We start from the raw sequence: 18,783 nt of genomic DNA, 5'->3' as shown, positions 1-18,783 counted from the left end.
AGTTAGTTACACAATTTAGTTATCCTTTAAAGTGATGGTATAAATGGTCATTGCCTTTGTGATGTTATTTGTTTTTTTTTTCTTTCTTTTATGATTTACTTCAGATATGGCAAGGGCAGACATAATTGTCCTCCCATATATTTAGTGAATTGTTTATATACCATTTTATTATATCTCCACACGGAAGACCATTTTATCCTTCCAGAGAAATTATTAATTAAGAAGAAGCAATTTAACATAGAATCGCATTGTCCCTATAGCATAAAAATTGAATTGTCTACCATTTCACACGTGAATAATATCATTTATGAAAATTTGATGGGTTTTAGTGATTAATTTTGATTATATAAATTTTTTAATTTGAGTGGTTTGAGGTACTAATTTTGGTTGATTTTTATTAAGTTACCCTTTTGTTTGTATTCTATAAATGTAGCTTTACATATCTATCATTTTCTTTGCCATACAATAGGGAAAAATTTTCCAAACTGAGCGGTTGTTGATGCTAGTTAATCACTGTTGACTATTCATTTCCATACGCTACAATAGTTTAGAAATTGATAATTTTGTTTCATTTTAGACTGCTTATGTTTAATTTTTTGTAGCTAACTTGATTTGTCTTCTGATACAACATACACACGTGAAATATGATCTCGATAGTAAGCATGCCAGTAGATGTTACTATTTTCAAGTCTGGACCAGTTTATATCCGTACCATCTTAAGGAATTTATAATCCGTCTGAATATTTAAATATTCCTCTTTTATTAACTTGGCGAATTGAATTTGGATATCAAATTTTCCTAATATCGTGTCATTTCTTAACATATATCTGTGTGGGGTTGTCGGGTCCGTCTGAAAGAAGATACCTAATGTTTATGTTTGCTGGACGGCAGAGATTTTTTTCGATACCAGTCCACCAAACTGTAATGTAATATTTGAGGTCCACTAAGCTGTAACCGACACGGAAAACAGCGCATCTGTTCTGTATATACAGGAAACGACATGTACGTACTTGTTTCCAGTTCCACCAACAAATATAACTTTATGGAGATACGCCTGATGTTACCACACATCATTGTATAGGTAATAATGATTCCAAGCTTTGAAACCTAGAGACAGCTTTGACTAGAGAATTACTTCTGTTTGGTTCTTAAATTGTTATACTAGAAATTTAGCACGACAACTTTTCTTGTTCTGACGGATATGAAGAAAGTCGTGCTTAGCCTCGAGCAAGAATGAGATTACTAGCTTACTGATTTGGAACCAGAACCGAAATAATTGGTACTTCATATGAAGAAAGATTCTCAGAGGTAATCAAGTGCACTTGGCATTAGAAGTGTGCAACCAAGAATTGATACCAGTGTAATATTTCTGTCTTATACAAATTTATTGTAGATCTAGAGAATAAGATATAAATAGAGTACAAGTGAAAAATTCACTTAATAATAGAGTGTATTTATTATAAAGCGAAGGAAAATTGCATAAATACAAAGTAAGTTCAAGGATATACTCACAAAAAAGAGAAAAACACCCGTATCAAACATGGCAATTACCATTGCGTTGTCTCAATATTTAAGTGGCAATATTCAATGCCTAAATAGTATAAGTGAAATTACTGAGGATAAAAAGGAAACCTAAGAGAAAAGAAAGCCTACACTGAAACTGGTGTTGTGCTGATTAAAATAGCACCCAGTATAGTCTCGTAGCCTTTGTCAAGTCTAAGTGTCATACCGCCCGGGAACTATCTTATATCATACCTGAGTCTTTGTTGTTATTCAGATTTCAGAGCTGTAATCCAATCTTCCAATTGATCTCTCTGAAGTGGTCCTACTACGAGTCAAATAAGCTTACTGCTTCGACCCGAAGTCTTAACTGAAGTTCAATTCCCTTCCTTATATAGAGGCTTGCGTCCCATATATTAGATCGGAGAGAATGAGAAGGATCCAGTTTTACTTAATTCCCTGTGTTTTCAATAGCACCCGCCTCAGCCGAGTTATATCTCTGGCTTTTCTTCGTATGCTCCAAAAGTCAGGGAGTGAAAATTGTTAAATAAAAACTCGTTTTCTTTCTTCATTTTTCTGTTTGATATGCTCGAGTAAAATATATACATATATTATTCATAAAGTTCCTCTAAGTCTTCATGACTATGTAGCTATTAATGAGAAAACTGCCAATTGGTCCGAGACACAGCTCAGGGGATACGAATTGTAATAAGAAAACACTATTCGATCATGTTTATACGCTATTTTTCCTACTTTCGCTCCCTTCTTCCAAGCAGAAGTACAATGCAACAAACCAACATCTTTGAGATTGAGAAGGCAACGTGTGTAACAATATTAAAAAGGCTACGGCTAAGCTTTATTTTAACTACAACTGGAGGCTCATGTACTACTATGAGCAAAATAAATGACGAGTCTCTTTATTTTGAAGTTGTTTGAAAGTATCTCCGTTTTCTTTATATGTTCGAAATTTCTGAAGGCTTCCCCAGCAGGACAGGTTAATAACAAACCCATTTTTAATATTTGTGTTAGATATTAGCTTAAAATAAATAAATTAGAAGCAAAAAACTTTAAATCCACAGAAATCTCGACAATTACCAACTCTGCTAAAGTGGGAAATTTTCAAGAACGCGAGGGAATTCTGCAGTTCAACTCGAAGCAGCGACATCTATGTCATTGAGAGAAGCGTGGATTAGATCTGCAAACGAAAATTTTAACGAAATATTTCTAATATGTCTTATTACATGCATTATCAGCGAACTCCAAATATATGAATCTATGCTAAGTATTAACGTATAGATAATGTAGATAGTGGAAATTACCTACGGAAAAAGACGAATTGTTAGCCCAATCGTAATGAAAAATCCTCTTTACTGTAGAAGAGGTTCAGTTTACGTAAGAAAGCACAGAGCTCATTTAGTTAAAGCAACGAGTCTTTATGCCGAAGGTAGTGGGTTCGAACCTGTGGAAGTACTTTTATCATTTTTATCACTAAGGTTATTTTATTTTTTATTTAGGAAAGAATCAAATTGTAACATATGTGCAAAGCTCATGAAGATACCAAAAAAGACAAAATGTCGTCGCTTTTGCATTAGAGTCTCTAATTTTTGTTTGCAAACAGTTTCGTAATTATTTCCACTCTGCTCACTGCTCACTACATGCTCACTGATGCATAACGAATGTTTTCCAGTAAATGTTAATTCTAATTTGGAGAATTTTATAGTTTCATAATGTTTCTCACTACATAGTCTTCTATCTACGTGTTTGAATATTTTGATAACAGATTTCCCTATTAAATGTTTAATTTTCCCTATAAATATTTGTCTTAAATTGAAATTGTTTTGAATTTACTACATAAGGAAAGTTGCCCGAAGGAGGAGAACTCAAGTAATTGATATTCTACGTTAGACACATAATCTTGACGTTAGAGAGTCAGAGAGAGTAAAATCCTGTTTTTTCCTCCCCTATAACCACTCATCTTAAAGCTCTACATATAATGATTCGTGTCACATAATTTCGGCTCTCCAAAAACATTCATATGTATTATTATTATTATTATTATTATTATTATTATTATTATTATTATTATTATTATTATTCCTGAAAATGCCACCCTTACATAGTGTAGTATCTTTAGACATCTTAGTTTAAAGTGCTTTCTTTAGTAATAATTTGAGGAACCACGTCACAAAATTTAAAATGTATGAGGGGGCACGACGTTTTATTTCTCCCCTCTCTTTTCAGCACCCTCCAACAGAAAGTATAAAATTTCTGAGAAGCAGGGCAGACAAAATCAATAAGAAATATATTTAGAGCATCCTTTCCTCCTTCATGAATGGAATATCATGTAGCATTTGTTAGTCTAGTGAAGACGACACTAGGCCGTTATTGTTAGGTAACAAAAGAAATACCTAATATATTTGTAGCGCCCCTTAACTGTAATATTACCTCTTCTTTATTTGTTCGAGGCCGCCCTACACAACCAAGGGTGACAAAAAGAATAGGAAAAGTGTCTAAAGATTACAAAGCACTTTATATTTTGTCAGAAACAAGGCAGGATATACACAGCATTGCTTTCGTTAACAAGTGTTTCACCCTTGAGTCGCTTATAAAATTAGGCACAATAAACTTTTGCCGATCATTGTTCTAGAGGGATTTGTCCAGGATGGTTTGGGATCGGGCTAATACCGATGAGTATGTTTATTTACATCACCGTTAAAGAAATAGCAAACTTTCTGAAAGGAACTTACTTAGGAAACAGATCTTCCTTCTACTTAGCCAGAGCCCACTCTGAAAAATTGCATCTGGCATTCTGAGTGAAAGTTCTATGGGATTATTAGAAAAATATATATTCCCGTTTCCACGCTGATGGTAGACTTTCTTAAGCAATTATTGAATTACGTTCGAAACATAGGCGTAAATAGCGCCCCCGCAACCCTGTGGCGTGGGGACTGCACAAGCTGCAAGGCCAGAAAAAATACAGAAAGTACGCAGGGGCGGAGCAGGAAAATTTTCACACGGGCAAAGCTACTTTTTGGCGCCCTCCCCCTAGTACTAGCCTATATTTTACATTTTATCATAGTGTTTTTAATATTTTCAACCCATTTTTCAAAAAGAAATGCATTACCTAGGAAAACTTTACTAAGAATATGGCCCGGTATAAACAATACGAACTTTGCCAACCTGATCTAGTGGCTAGCACGCCTGCTTTCAGTGGTACCGGTTCCAATTCCCGGTGGATTACTGTTGAACGATAAAAGTGGTTCGGATTCTACTATAATTCCACATCCTCCTTGGCCATTAAGACAACGGTGGAACGCTAAACTCAAGCAAACAAACAAACAATACTTACTTCCCGGCACTCTTTATTCTATATGCCATCTCTCAATTTTTCGATACAGCCCCCTTAGTACTATGAAACTCTCTTCTTCTATAGTGAAATTTAAAAAAGATCATGTAATTGCCACTACTTTACAAGTATATAAACCAAAAACGTCAGTAGAAAACACATTATAAAATTTACTTTTTGAGGCTCGTTTTGGCGCCCCTCTTTCTCTGTCGCCCCAGGCAATCGCCCGGCCCTTGGTCCGCTCCTGAAAGTACGGACGCAAAACTAAGGATTGCGGAGCACAGGGTTAACCTTCATGTTATGCCACTGGTTTGACGTGTTTGAAATGTTCAGTAATTATCGGTTAGTGAAATAATTTCGACGGTTACTGATGTTTAAGTTTAGCTAAGACAAAGCTACCTAACCAATGACATTTGATATCGCGATGTCACAATTTGATTTTTCCTCACATAAAAAAGATAAAAACAATAGTAGTAAAAACCCTTACTCGAACTAACAACCTAATTCCTACAGACTAGTTGCTCTGACCAACTGAGTTTCGATTTCTTACGCGAAAGAAGTCTGTTATATTAAGAGGCATGCTTTTCATTTTCAAAACTGTTCGAAGTAATACGAACATGGCTTAAGAACAGAGACGGAACTGAATTACCACTCGAATGACCTTGAGGGCAAATCACCAAAGGATAGCTATAAACGTAAGTTCAACATACATTTCTGTGGTGTTCTGTTCAGTATTCCTATCTGCCAGTCATGCTTGTTCGTAGGAGTAATATTTTAGAAACCTAACCTTTCAATAGGGCACAATGGCAGAGAATCAATGCCCTTGCCCTTGTGAACGTGGGATACCACCTTGTGCAATAAAACTGACGCGTCTCCTTGAAGTGATATTTCATCGAAAATAACTTGTTTTCCTTTATATGGTATATTCGAAGTTTTTGAGGGTTTTAAAATGAGGAAACGTTACTGACAAACAAGGACGCATTTAGGGGTGGGTCCAGGGGGTCCGGACCCCCTCTGAAATCCCAACTTTTCTGTAAATTTAGCCTAATTTTGGGGATTATCTTTTAAAATTTTATTATAATTTATCCTAATATTGAAGTCGGACCCCTCGCGAAATAAATTACTGCATACGTATCTGCTGACAATTTTCAATATATTCGTTTAATAAAGTAAAACAACTAAATTAGGAGCAAAAAGCTTCAACACGGGCTAACTTTTGTCCACTACCAATATTGTTAGAATGGATATTAATAGCAAAACTGCTAGTCAATGCTGAACCTTGGAACGTCTATCCGAACAACAAGCCTATTATTAAGAACTACATATGAAACATGTTATTAAAACTTATCCAGCTTTTATCTGGCATGAAATTATTATATACACCAAAATTCACTCTCCTAAAATGTGGATCTAAACATTGCTCTACGTATCTACGAAGCAATGAAATTTATGTTATCGAAATATGTGAGCAGGAAACTCTAACAGCCAGACATTTTATTTAAATCGTAATAAACCCTTTAACCGTGCGTTAACGTGAAGACAAAGCTTGGTCCATTGGTAAAGTGTTAGAAGAATAAGAACTCAATGTTTGTAGGTTCGAATCTATCCACTCACCACAACATTTTATTCTTATGTGTAACGATGAAATAAGAAAAAAATGTAGAACCGTTAAGACAAAACTTCAGCCAAGTCTGAAGAGAACAATACTAAAATTGTAACACAATGACGTCAACCAAGATTTATTTCATGTAGCGTTTGGACGAAATTACAGCTGTCAACAATTGCAGAGGTAGAAACAGGCTGATAGGTGTGATGCAGTCTACACATCTGAATGCATTTACTCCCTGAAAACATCCGTCTCGTCATTGGTATGCTGTTAGTCATTGTAAAACCTTTCAATTGGAAGTGAAATGACACAAACTAAAACAGTTTTAAATCAATAAATGTCTATGTGTAAAAGTAGGTGTCTCTGAGTTCCTTTTACTTTGAAGTGACAAATGAGAGAAGAAAGTACGGTGTTCGAAAAAAAATCAAATTTAAGATTTCAACGAATTTACACGTATTAACTTATAGCTCCTAACACCGAAAAAGTTATTTTTCGATACATGTCCATCTGTTCGTCCGTCCGTTCGCTACACTTTTCTGTGCACTCGCCTAGAGGCCATACCGTTCAGCTTATCTGCACCAAATTTTAGTTTAAGATTTTCATAGTATTTCCTATAGTTTTTTTTAATTTCTTTCCTACTCCCAAAACAAGGGGAGTTTCCTGTACGATGAAAATAGAAAAAAGATATTTTCTCGTAACTGGCTCTAATGATCTTGGTTTCTTTCTTTTATTATAAATCAATATTTAATTAGCAACCCATTTTGTGGTATAAGGCATTTATCTGAGAAAAATCTACAAGGGGTAGTTTGCACTAAGGGGGTGAGTTTTTTCTCAGTGATTTTCTCAAAATGGACTCAAGTGCTTTCGTTCATATTTCATAAATAAAGGTTTCATTAATAACTTAACAATATGACATAACTCGTTTGACCTAAAAAATGCGAGTAGTAGTTTATTCTTGGTGGAGTGTGATGTCTGGGTGATTTTCTCAAAACCGACTCAAAAGCGTTTATTCATATTTCAAAAATAAATATTTAGTTAATAACCAAACAATATGGCAGAACTCGTTTGTTCTGAAAAATATGCGATGGGTATTTTACTCTTGGGGGTGTTTTTCCTCCACGGTTTTCTCAAAAATGAGTCAAGCAATTTTGTTCGTACTCAAAGATAAATATTTCATTAAAAACCTAATAATATGGAATAAAGCTTCCCTGAAGAATCATCAAGAGAAAGTTTATTCGGAGAGTTATTTTTCCCTCACGATTTTCTCAAAAATTACTCGGACAATTTTTTTGATAATTCATAAATAAGTATTTCATTAATAACCCTATATTTTAGTATAAGTCATTTCTATGAAAAACAATTACAACGGATACTTTATTTTGGAGGTCAAGGTTATTTCCCCGGCAATTTTCTCGAACGACAGGCGATTTTGTTCAAATTTCGCAAATAAATATTTCATTAATAACCAAAATTATATCTTAACTCATTGTTTGAAACAATTCACAAGAGGTAGGTTACTCCTGACGTGTTCTTTTTGAACGACTCTCTCAAAAATGACTCATTTGATTTTTTTCATATTTCATAAACAATGATTGCATTAATTGGTCTATTATATGTCTAATGAAAATGTGCTCAAAGTGTGAGTTAGTTTTGTAGTGTGGATTTTCTTCAATCGAAAATTTTTATTCGATAATCTGACATTCGATGTATTTGAACAATACAAGAATTTTATTCGTATTATCCAAATTCACACTTCAGTAACAACTGCAGCCTAACACAGTTAAGAAATTGAATTGAAAAGTTTAGTGCGGTGGCCCTATAATTCAATATTTTTTGGTAAACTCCCTAGCTTTTTGTTGTAAACTTAGGCTTTTCTTTTTCGAGCGACAAAAGAGAGAAGAAAATATAGTGATTGTGAAAATAATATATCAAATTCAGATTTCAACGGATTTACATCTTTCATGCGTCTACATACCGAAAATGTGATTTTTCGACACCCGCCCTTTCGGTCCGTCCGTTCGGTACAATTTTCTATGCACTCCCCTAGCCGCTTAACTTATAATTTTTTTTTCGCAAAAGTCGTTCCAAATTTTATAATTTTTTCGGTACAATGTAAATATGCTATTTCAATTTAGTCATTTCGTCAATAAGCATTGGCCTTCAATGCAAAATATTAGCCAAAAATAGTTAAATGAATCTTACCGACATCTAGCGAACACCCATACACTCAGCTGCGTATGGCGAACGTAAGGATTCGTCGTTTAAATTAATATTTAGATCTTTTTTCTTTGCACGAATATATACGTGTTCATAATTTTAGGGCAAAACAAAAATAACCTAATAATTCGTGGTTTTAAGTTAAGCGGCTAGAGGCCATACAGTTCAACTTATCTACACCAAATTTTAAAATTAGGGTTTACATAGTATTCCTACAGGAGCTTTTCCAATCTTTTTCCTACCACCTAAAATAAGTGTGGTTTACCAACAACCGAAAATCGAAAAAAGCTATTTTCTCAAAAATGGTTTTAACAATTTTGTTTATTTTTAATTAATCAATATTTAATTAACAACCCTATATTGCAGTATCAGATATTTCTCTTAGAAAATTTACGAGGCGTAAGTTTATTTTTGGAGGTGACTTTTTCTCGACGATTTTCTCAGAAAAGACTCTGGCGAATTTTGTACACACTTCATAAATAAATATTTAACCTTACAACATGGTATAAGTCAATTGACCTGAAAAATATATGAGTAGTAATTTATTCTTGGAGTTGAATTTATTCCCAGTGAGTTTCTCAAACACATCAGTTGGCAACCCTGTATCTTTCAGGTTCACCCTTAATGAAGCTTCTTTTCGAAAAGTTAACTATTAACTTTAGGCATTGTTTATCTTTTTTAAATCACAAATGCCGTTATTAATTTTAAGGTAGAGAACTACTTCTGAGAGAATAGATCTTGAAAAATTTTAAAACTTAGACTTTTGTTTTCGAGACACTCCAGACAAGACGAGACATTTTACATGCTATCTCGTGTCCAAAACATTTGCCTGGAATTATCTTGGATGTCGCAAAGCGCGTCTCGTCTCTTTCTCGAGAAATGTCTTACCTCGTGTGCATTCGTTAACACTTGGAAAGGATTGTCTTTCTACTCAAAGCATTGTTTTTATAATTGTTGCATATTTATGATAATTGCTGTCAACATAAATTCCAGTCCTTTCAGTTGAATTAATTTTTATTATTATTATTATTGAAATTAAAAGCAATATCTAGTTTAACGTTGGACGATTATGCACCTACGCTAAGGCAGAATGATGATGAATGAAATGGTGAAATGAAGAAAGTGGGAGAAAAATGGAAAATCCCAAGAAAAAACATATCCGTGCACACGGTATTTGTCCACCTCAAATTTCACTTGGCGCGAAGTGGAATCGAGCCACGGACCCCCTGCACCAAAGGTGAATGCTTTAATAATAATAATAATAATAATAATAATAATAATAATAATAATAATAATAATAATTGAACCGAGCTTAACGGGTTTCAACCGTACTACTCAACCTACATTTGGGTGCCTGTTCGTTCGTCTGTTCCATGACAACTTCTCATAAAAGACATTTCATTTTAATGAAACTAGTAAGTGCCTTCTTTTAGCTTTGCAAAGTTACTATTGCTTGGAATTTGAATCTGCAAAGTATAAGACGTAAAATTAACCAATTGGTGCAAGTTGCCACTCATGTATACAAAACAATTTTGCAATATCAACTACGTGAATCTTGTCCCATAAAATAGCCGAAACTCCTACACCGAAGAGCCCTCCGAGATTTGATCATTGCCCACACGGACTGAAATTTTCATTTGAAGCCAAGACTTTAATATGAAGCCAATAATTTCTTTAAAATAGACGAAAAATTCGAAAGTTATAAGCATTTTCATATTTTTGCCTTTTCCCATAAGGGGGCCGTATTAGCCTACACTGAAGAGCCCTACGAGATTTTATCATTGACCAGTTGGACTGAAATTCTAATTTAAAACCAAAACTTTAATTTGAAGAAAAAATTAAACTTTTACATCAAATTAAACTGACTGGGTCCGGTTCACCCCACTATTGTTTAGATTATTTAAGTGGTAATTTGTGACAGCTTCACATCATCAAAAGAATGTTTCACTTCCCCGCCCCTCTCCCAGGAGTTCGTTCTTGATCCGCCATTGGAATCAATAGACACTTTTCCTATTCCTTTTTCACCCTTGATTGTGTAGGGGCTCTCTCGTACAAATAAAGAAGCGATAATATTACAATCAAGGGGCGCTATATATTTTGTATTTCTTTAGTTACCTACCCCTAACCGCAGAGAGCCATCTTTGGTAGAATAAAAAATGTTACGTGATATTCCAATCATGAAAGGGGAGAGGATGTGGTAAATATATTTCTTATTCATTTTGTCTGCCCTGCTTATCAGAAATTACTCTCTGTTGGAAGGGTACTGAAATGAGAGGGGCAAAATAAAACGTCGTACCCCCTCCTACATGGTTGCTCAAATAATTACTAAGAAAGCATTTTAAACTAAGATATTTAAGATTTAAACTAAGAAACTAAGATATCCTTACATTATGTAAGGATGGCATATTCAGGATTTTTATTATTATTATTATTATTATTATTATTATTATTATTATTATTATTATTATTATTATTATTATTGTTTGAATGTTTTTGGAGCACCGAAATTTTGTGAGACAAACAATGGTATGTAGAGGTTTAAGATGGGTGGTCATAGGGGAGGAAAAACCAGAATTTCTCTGTCTGACTTTCTAACGTAAAGATTATGTGCTGAAGGTAAGAAGCATCATGATTCTACAATAAGTTGCCTTTACGTAGAATATCAATTACTTGAGTTCTCTTCCTTCGGGCTACTTACCTTATGTAGTAAATTCAAAACAATTTCAATTCAATACAAATACATTGTAAAACTTTTCCGTAATTAAACATCTAGGGAAAATTAAACATTTAATAGGAACATCTGTTATCAAAATATCCAAACACGTAGATAGGAGACTATCTACTGAGAAATATTGTGAAACTTTATAAAATTCTCCAAATTAGAATTAATATTTACTGGGAAACATTCGTTATGCGCCAGCGAGCATATAGTGAGCAGTGAGCACAGGGGAAATAATTACGAAACTGTTTCCAAACAAAATTAGGGATGGTAATGCAAGTGCGACAACTACATTTTTCCTTTTTTTGGTATCGTCATGAGTTTTACACATATGTTACAATTTGATTCTTTCCCAAATAAAAAAATAAATAAAATAACTATAGTGATAAAATTGACAACGGCACTTCCATGGGATCGAACCCACTATCTTCGGCATACAGACACCTTGCTTTAACTAATTGAGCTATTTGTTTTTTCACGTGAACTGAGACTGTTCCGGAAAAGACGATATTTCATTACGATCGTGCCACCAATTCGTCCTTTTTCATAGATAATTTCCACTATTTGCTCTATCTTTTCGTTAATACTTGGCATATATTCATATTTTTGGAGTTTGCAGATAATGCACGTAATAAGACATATTAGAAATATTCGTTAAAAGTTTTTTGTATATTTAATCCACATTTCTCTCAATGACATAGATGTCGCAGCTTCGTGTTAAACTGCAGAATTCCCTCGCTTTCTTGAAAATTTCCCACTTTAGCAGAGTTGTTACTTCTCGAGATTTCTGTGGATTTAAAGTTTGTTGCTTCTAATTTATTTATTTTAAGCTAATATCTAACACAAATATTAAAAATGGGTTTGTTATTAACCTGTCCTGCTGGGGAAACCTTCCGAAATTTCGAACATATAAAGAAAACGGAGATATTCTCAAAAAACTTCGAAATAAAGAGACGCGTCATTTATTTTGCTCATAGTAGTACATAGCTTATCGGAATATTCGTAAACAATAAAATGAAAGCATCGTTTTATCGTTTCTTTCCCACTTGCAATGAGCAAGTCGTGAAAAGCTCATTCTCTGTACTACAGACTGTGAGAAATAATTCGAGAAAAAAATATGAAAGTTGATCAGACTTAGGGTTGTTGATAACACAGATCCACATGGGTATTGCTGTTTTCAAAATTTCCCGTGAAATACATGTTTATGAGGTTTCTGATTCAGAATCTTCCGTTAGTTATTTGCTATCTCCTTACAATTACTAGCAATTCATTAATTACGATGGAACCTAAGAGTATGTGTTTTTTTTGTAGTTCATCAAGCGCTCCCTAGATAGCAGCAGCGACTTTGTAAGTAATTATACAGCTGATGTAGGTATGATGAAAGAAAATTAGTTATAAATTTAGTCCACATAATTGATATTTATTTTTGTACATGGTACAGTTAAATTGTATAAGGTACATAATTATGTCGCAGAGAATCTCTAGTATAAGTTCGTTTGTAGTCCATATATCGATTTAATTAACATTAGAATTTTTCTGTGATCCTGAGTTCCTGTGCTCCCTGTCATCCACAGTCGACGACGCATCCGCGCCCCTCGAAATTTAACGTATGAGAACGCACACATTCCTCACGCCACACATGCTAAATATCTGGGTGTAACTTTAGATCGTGGGTTAACGTTCGCCTCACACATCAACGACGTAAAGCAACGAGCATTACGGAAAATATCAGCATTGTATCACATATTTCGCTGCAGTTCAATTTCTCATGAGGTCCGAGTGCACATACTGAAGATGATAGTCCTATCAACTCTTTCTTATGCATGCCCTGCCTGGCAACATGCTTCTAACAGTCATCTTCAAACACTTGAAAGTGTGCAAACGAGAGCCGGTCGTATCATCACTGGTCACGATAGATATACACGCAACAACCAAATTCTGGAAGATTTAGATCTGCCTCCTGTTAAGGAAGTTCTACGGCACCTCCACCATAAGTTCTGGAATACTTTACCAAGACACATAAATCCAGCTATAGCTACCATTGGAACCAAATGCGCTCTACGTAACGTTCATCGCACGCCACGCCATTAATATCTTTCCTTAGATCGTAATGACTTCAACATCAGCTACTCTGCGACAGTTTCAAATGTAGTCTCACAGACATAACAAAACAATAGTAATACCCAACAAGCTACCTGCACATCTGTATATATTCTTTCTGCCATCTTACTCATGGAGTCAGGGGCTTCGGCCCGATACTCTTCACAAAAATTCAACATTACCGTGACCGTGACCGTGACCTGTGCTTCTCTTCATCTTTACCTTTGAGCAGAACCCAGCCTCTCTTATAGCTGTTAATCTGTTAGCTAGGACCAGGTGTAGCATACGCACTTGTGAGCATCACAGACATACGCTATTTAGAGGACTGACGAAAGTTGACACTTTCGGAGGGTCGCTTATATTTTATGAATCTTATCTTCATCTTTCTCATCACATCATCATCGTTATTATCTTTGTCATCAGTATATCATAGCTTCATCACACGGATAGGTTGTGCTGGTCTCTGGACCGATGCACAAGAACCTAACCCCGTACGTGGGGCCACCGGCTCCTGGTTCCTCTCCACTAGACCGTGAAACTTTGTCTTGTTCCGGTCATACCAGGCACCTTTCATGGGGCAGTCAAACCAGTTCGCGAGCAACTAGACCCAGAGATCGAACTGATTCTGGTGACTCCGCTCATTCAAGCAAACGACCTCGCGACAGATCTCGGTCTCCTGTAGCAACTAACATCGACTCGGCAATGGACACTGCTTCTGGCTCTGGTTCAAATTTCTTTGCAGCTAAAGAACCAATTTATTCTTTTTTGCTCACAGATTTTGACACAAAGTATACTCATCCTAAAATGGTATTCATACAAATAAATAAATATTTACCAAGGGCCAGTATAGAGAATATCGTCAAAACTAGAAATGGCTTTATCATCCGCTCAAAAGACCCGAACTTCGGTATCACACTTCGGAACAAAGCATCATACGAGATCTTTGGCAAAACGGCTAAATTAACCAAACAAGCCGATCGGAAGGCAAAACAACCACCTCCTCCACGAAAACCACCAATGTTTTATGTTGTTATCCGTGGAGTGATACCTGAAATCAGCGACGAAGAAGTTCTTGAAGAACTCAAACAAGAAGGCATTGAAGTTAACAAATGCATTCGCATTAAGAATAACAATGGTCCTACTTACATGGTATCCGTTTTGTCCCAAGATCAGACAGCACTTGATTATTTGTTAGCTCATGGAGCTCCTATCTACAAGAAACTCCATAGAGTGGAGCCTTCCAAGACGCCAGGGCCTTTGCCACTTCGGTGTGAGAAATGCGAAACCTATAACGCACACTTTACTCCCCATTGTCCTAATCCATCTAAATTTGGTTATTGTGGTGAATCTCACGATATAAAAGCTTGCAAAAATCAGCAACAACAGCCACACTGCTCTACCTGTAATGAAAATCACCCAATATACAGCTACCGCTGTAAGGGGAAACCTCAGGCACAACCGGAACGCCCGGAACTGACAGTGCCAGTACAAAGCTTTGACAAAGCCACACCACCCTCACAATCTCTTGCTCAACCTCTCACTGTCGAAGATCTTCGTTACATCACCATTCTACTACAAAATGCTTTCCCTTTCCAGCGTGAACACATTCTTCGTTTCGCCATTTCAACAGCCAAATCTCTCTTCAACCTTAACTTTTCTGCTACCTATTCAGGACCTTTCGTTCACTTCCACATCGCACCTCTAGAGACAGAAGTATAATCCCAATATGGCAGCGGCAGTGTACATTATGGCTCTTACTTTACTTTTCGTTAATATCAGATCATTCCAGCAACATAAAGTACTTCTAGAACCTCTTCTGTTAGAAGAAAACGTCGATATTGTAGCTCTAAACGAAACAGCTTTAAAACCAGCCTCTTCTGCACGACTATCTGGTTACCAACTTCAACGCTGCGATTACCACGATATACACGCGCGTCCTCAAGGCGGGGTGCTGATTGGGTTTTCTCTCAAACGTCCTTATAGACAATACAAACAAACTAACTAACTAACTCTATGGCCTATGGAACCCGGAGGTTCAGTGCCGCGTTCACAAAAGCTCTCCACTGACTTCTATCCTTAGCTATTTGGATCCAGTTTCTACTTTGTATTCCTATCTCTGCGAGATCCATCTTAATATTATCCTCCCAATAGACAATACAATCCCTGCATTTACAAACCTTACTGAACATCTCTTATTCTCTATATACTACCCTTCTCTTACAGTTAATGTAGCTACCATATATATACTCCTGGCCATTCAATACCTTTCACCTTTTTCGAATATATCGCACTAAACTTTAAAAACATAATCATCATGGCTGACATAAATATCCATAGCAGAAGTGCCAGGGAGAAACAACGTTTCACGGACTTTGTTTCAGTTGCACTACAACTTCACATTCATAATCTTCCTGGTCCCACTCGACCAGCTAGCCAAACAACCCCGGATGTAGTAATCACGTCTCTCTCGCTTATAAATGACTGCGACGTAAAAGTTCTTGACACGATTGGAAGCGATCACTGTCCTATTAAACTAACCATTAAAAAGATTCGGCCATCTCTACAAAAGTTAGAACCACATATTATACACCGTTACGATAAAGCTGACTGGTCTCAATTTCGACAGACCGTAAATATCCATGTCTCCAATTTCCAACCACCAAATTCAGAATCCGAAATGTACAATATTGTCAACCACATCACAGACGCCTTACATTCTGGTGCTCAACAATCTATACCTGTGGAGAAAATTTATCCGTCTAAGCCAAAATTGCCTCCAACCTATCTTCCTTTAATACAGAAATCACGACAGCAATTTCGAGAATATAGAAGAACCGGCAACGAAGAATGTCTCCGTTAACACAGACAGTGGCACCGAACAGTTACAAATTATCTCACAGCATACTAACGTCGCACTTGGATCAGCGCCTGTAATAAACTAAACGACGAAGCCTCACCGAGCCGATATTGGAAAACCTTCCATAGACTCACAGGCAAAAACACTAAAATATCGTACCCTCTGTTGGACAATGACGTTCCTCTCTTTACAGATCAAGATAAGGCAAACTCTTCTGCAACACAATTACAAACAGTTTTCACGACTGTAATATCATGTAATTCACATAAACGCAAAGACTTGTCCACAATTCCAGCTTTACAACCATCACTCTCACATGTAATAGATATTGACCATCCCCTTATCATATTTCCTACCGGCTAGTAAAAGAAGCTCCACTCTCTTTACTTACACTACTCGTTACAGTCTACAAATTTATTCTCCGCACCGGCTTTTACCCTGCGGATTGGAAAGTATCCAAAATCTGCATGTTTCTTAAGCCTAATACACCAGCACATTCTGTGACTTCTTACCGCCCAATACAACTGACAACAGTTTTCAGTAAGCTGTTTGAGAAAATTCTTGTCCAACGGCTTCATTTACATATCCAAGAGAATAACTTATACACCAAGCAGGTTTTCGACCAAACTTTTCCATTAACGATCAGCTACTTCGGCTCTCTACAATAATAACAAATCAATATAATAAGGCCTTACCACCCTCCCTCGTTCTAATGGATCTTGAAAAGGCTTTCGATAAAGTATGGCATTTTGGCCTTATTCAAAAGTTACAGAAGCTAAACCTCCCGATCTGCTACTTGCGTATCATATATTCGTTTCTAGTAAATCGAATTGGATATGTTTATATAGGATCCGCTATCTCACACAATATTTTTCCGTATTGTGGCGTTCCACAGGGTACTGCCCTCAGCCCGTTCTTATTAATACTATATGCGTCTGAAATACCAAAACCTACGGAAAACGTGTTCTTATTTCAATATGCAGATGACACGGCATTTCTAGCTCTGGGCAAGACTATGCATCAGATAAGCACGACATTACAATCCACTCTCAATGGATTTATGCAATGGTGCAAAACTTGGAAACTTACTGTCAATAGTGACAAAACGCAAGCACTGGTCTTTTTACCTCCAAAACGCCGCTCCAAGGTTCATCGCAATCCGCAAAACCTTAAAGTCACACTTAACGATCATTCTCTTCAACCAACTACTACGGCCACATATCTCGGGGTGGTATTCGATTCCAAACTCAACTGGAAGGCTCAGCTTGAGAAAATATCTCAAAAGGCTAATACCCGACTCAATCTTCTCCGCCGTGTAACTGGCACAACTTGGGGACTAAACGCCGCCTTGCTCCTAAATACATATAAAATGTTCCTTCGACCTATCTTAACTTTTGGACACATCGCTTGGTGCAACGTTCCTACGAAGTTCTATGACCGTTTGTCAATACTCGAGCGTCATGCCATTCGACTTGCACATCGTATCAGGCTGCCATATCCCAATTTTATGACTTATGAGCACATTGACTTTCCTCAATTGACTCAACATCTCGCCGATATCCGCTTGAAATATATACTCTCTCGTCTACCAGTCACACACCCATTTCTTCTCGATACCCTACAAGCAGATGCTAAAACTGACGCCCCGTATAAGTATTTGCACACGTCATTAAATATACTTATTACAATGTATCTTAATACTGAGCATCCTACCGCCGACGAGCGTGATATCTATCATATTTATCATATTGGTGATCATCTCCCTCATTTGTTTCCATCTATGCACCATGTATAATTTCAACACTAACACTGGGCTTTCCCTATGTCGCCATCAGTCTCGAGCCACCCCGAGACAGAAGAACTAATCTGCATTTGTCTTCTTAACAATGTGTTTGTGATTGTGGCGTGCACGCACTGCATCTCATCTTTCACCGTCATCATATTTATTTCACAAAGCACCTCAATGCCTATATACTCTTTCTTAAACAGTTAAAAAAAGTTTCCTAGTTGCATCAGTTTTATATGTGTTCTTTTCTGCACTCATATTTAATATTTGCACTAATCTTGTTTCGATTTTTTTTATTAATTAATCTTTGTTTTTGATAATTTCACATAGACCATCATCAAATTCTTTAAATAACTGTGTACTAAAATCTGTGCCAAAGAGAGGGCGTAACCCTCTAATGGCTAGGGTTAGAAATATTCTTTGAAATTAAATGATGAATAAAGAATTTCCTAAATCCCTAACCCTTTTACCACAAAAAATCCTGTGCTGCAACATCTTTCAAGTCGATAGTAATATCGACATCATCAGGTGTGACGTACCAAACGTCAGAACGGCTGTTTTTTGTTTTCCTGTCCTCGATCCTGAGACTTGCTCGTCAGATATTCGGTGAACAACAGCTATCAGACTTATCTCAGCCAAGGGTAGCTTGTTG

At 36.3% G+C, this 18,783-nt stretch overlaps 1 protein-coding gene across 1 annotated transcript in view; it reads right to left on the bottom strand.

The window, feature by feature from the left end:
* LOC145683403 (hemolymph lipopolysaccharide-binding protein-like) overlaps positions 1-18,783 on the bottom strand; it is a 350,131-nt gene that overhangs the window by 188,333 nt on the left and 143,015 nt on the right. The window lies entirely within an intron of this gene.

This window comes from Thermobia domestica, chromosome 4 (genome assembly GCF_964235325.1).
Source record: "Thermobia domestica chromosome 4, izTheDome1.hap1.1, whole genome shotgun sequence".
Lineage (NCBI taxonomy): Eukaryota > Metazoa > Arthropoda > Insecta > Zygentoma > Lepismatidae > Thermobia > Thermobia domestica.
The sequence above is the reverse complement of the archived record's forward strand: the minus strand, read 5'-3'. Positions and strand labels throughout refer to the sequence as shown.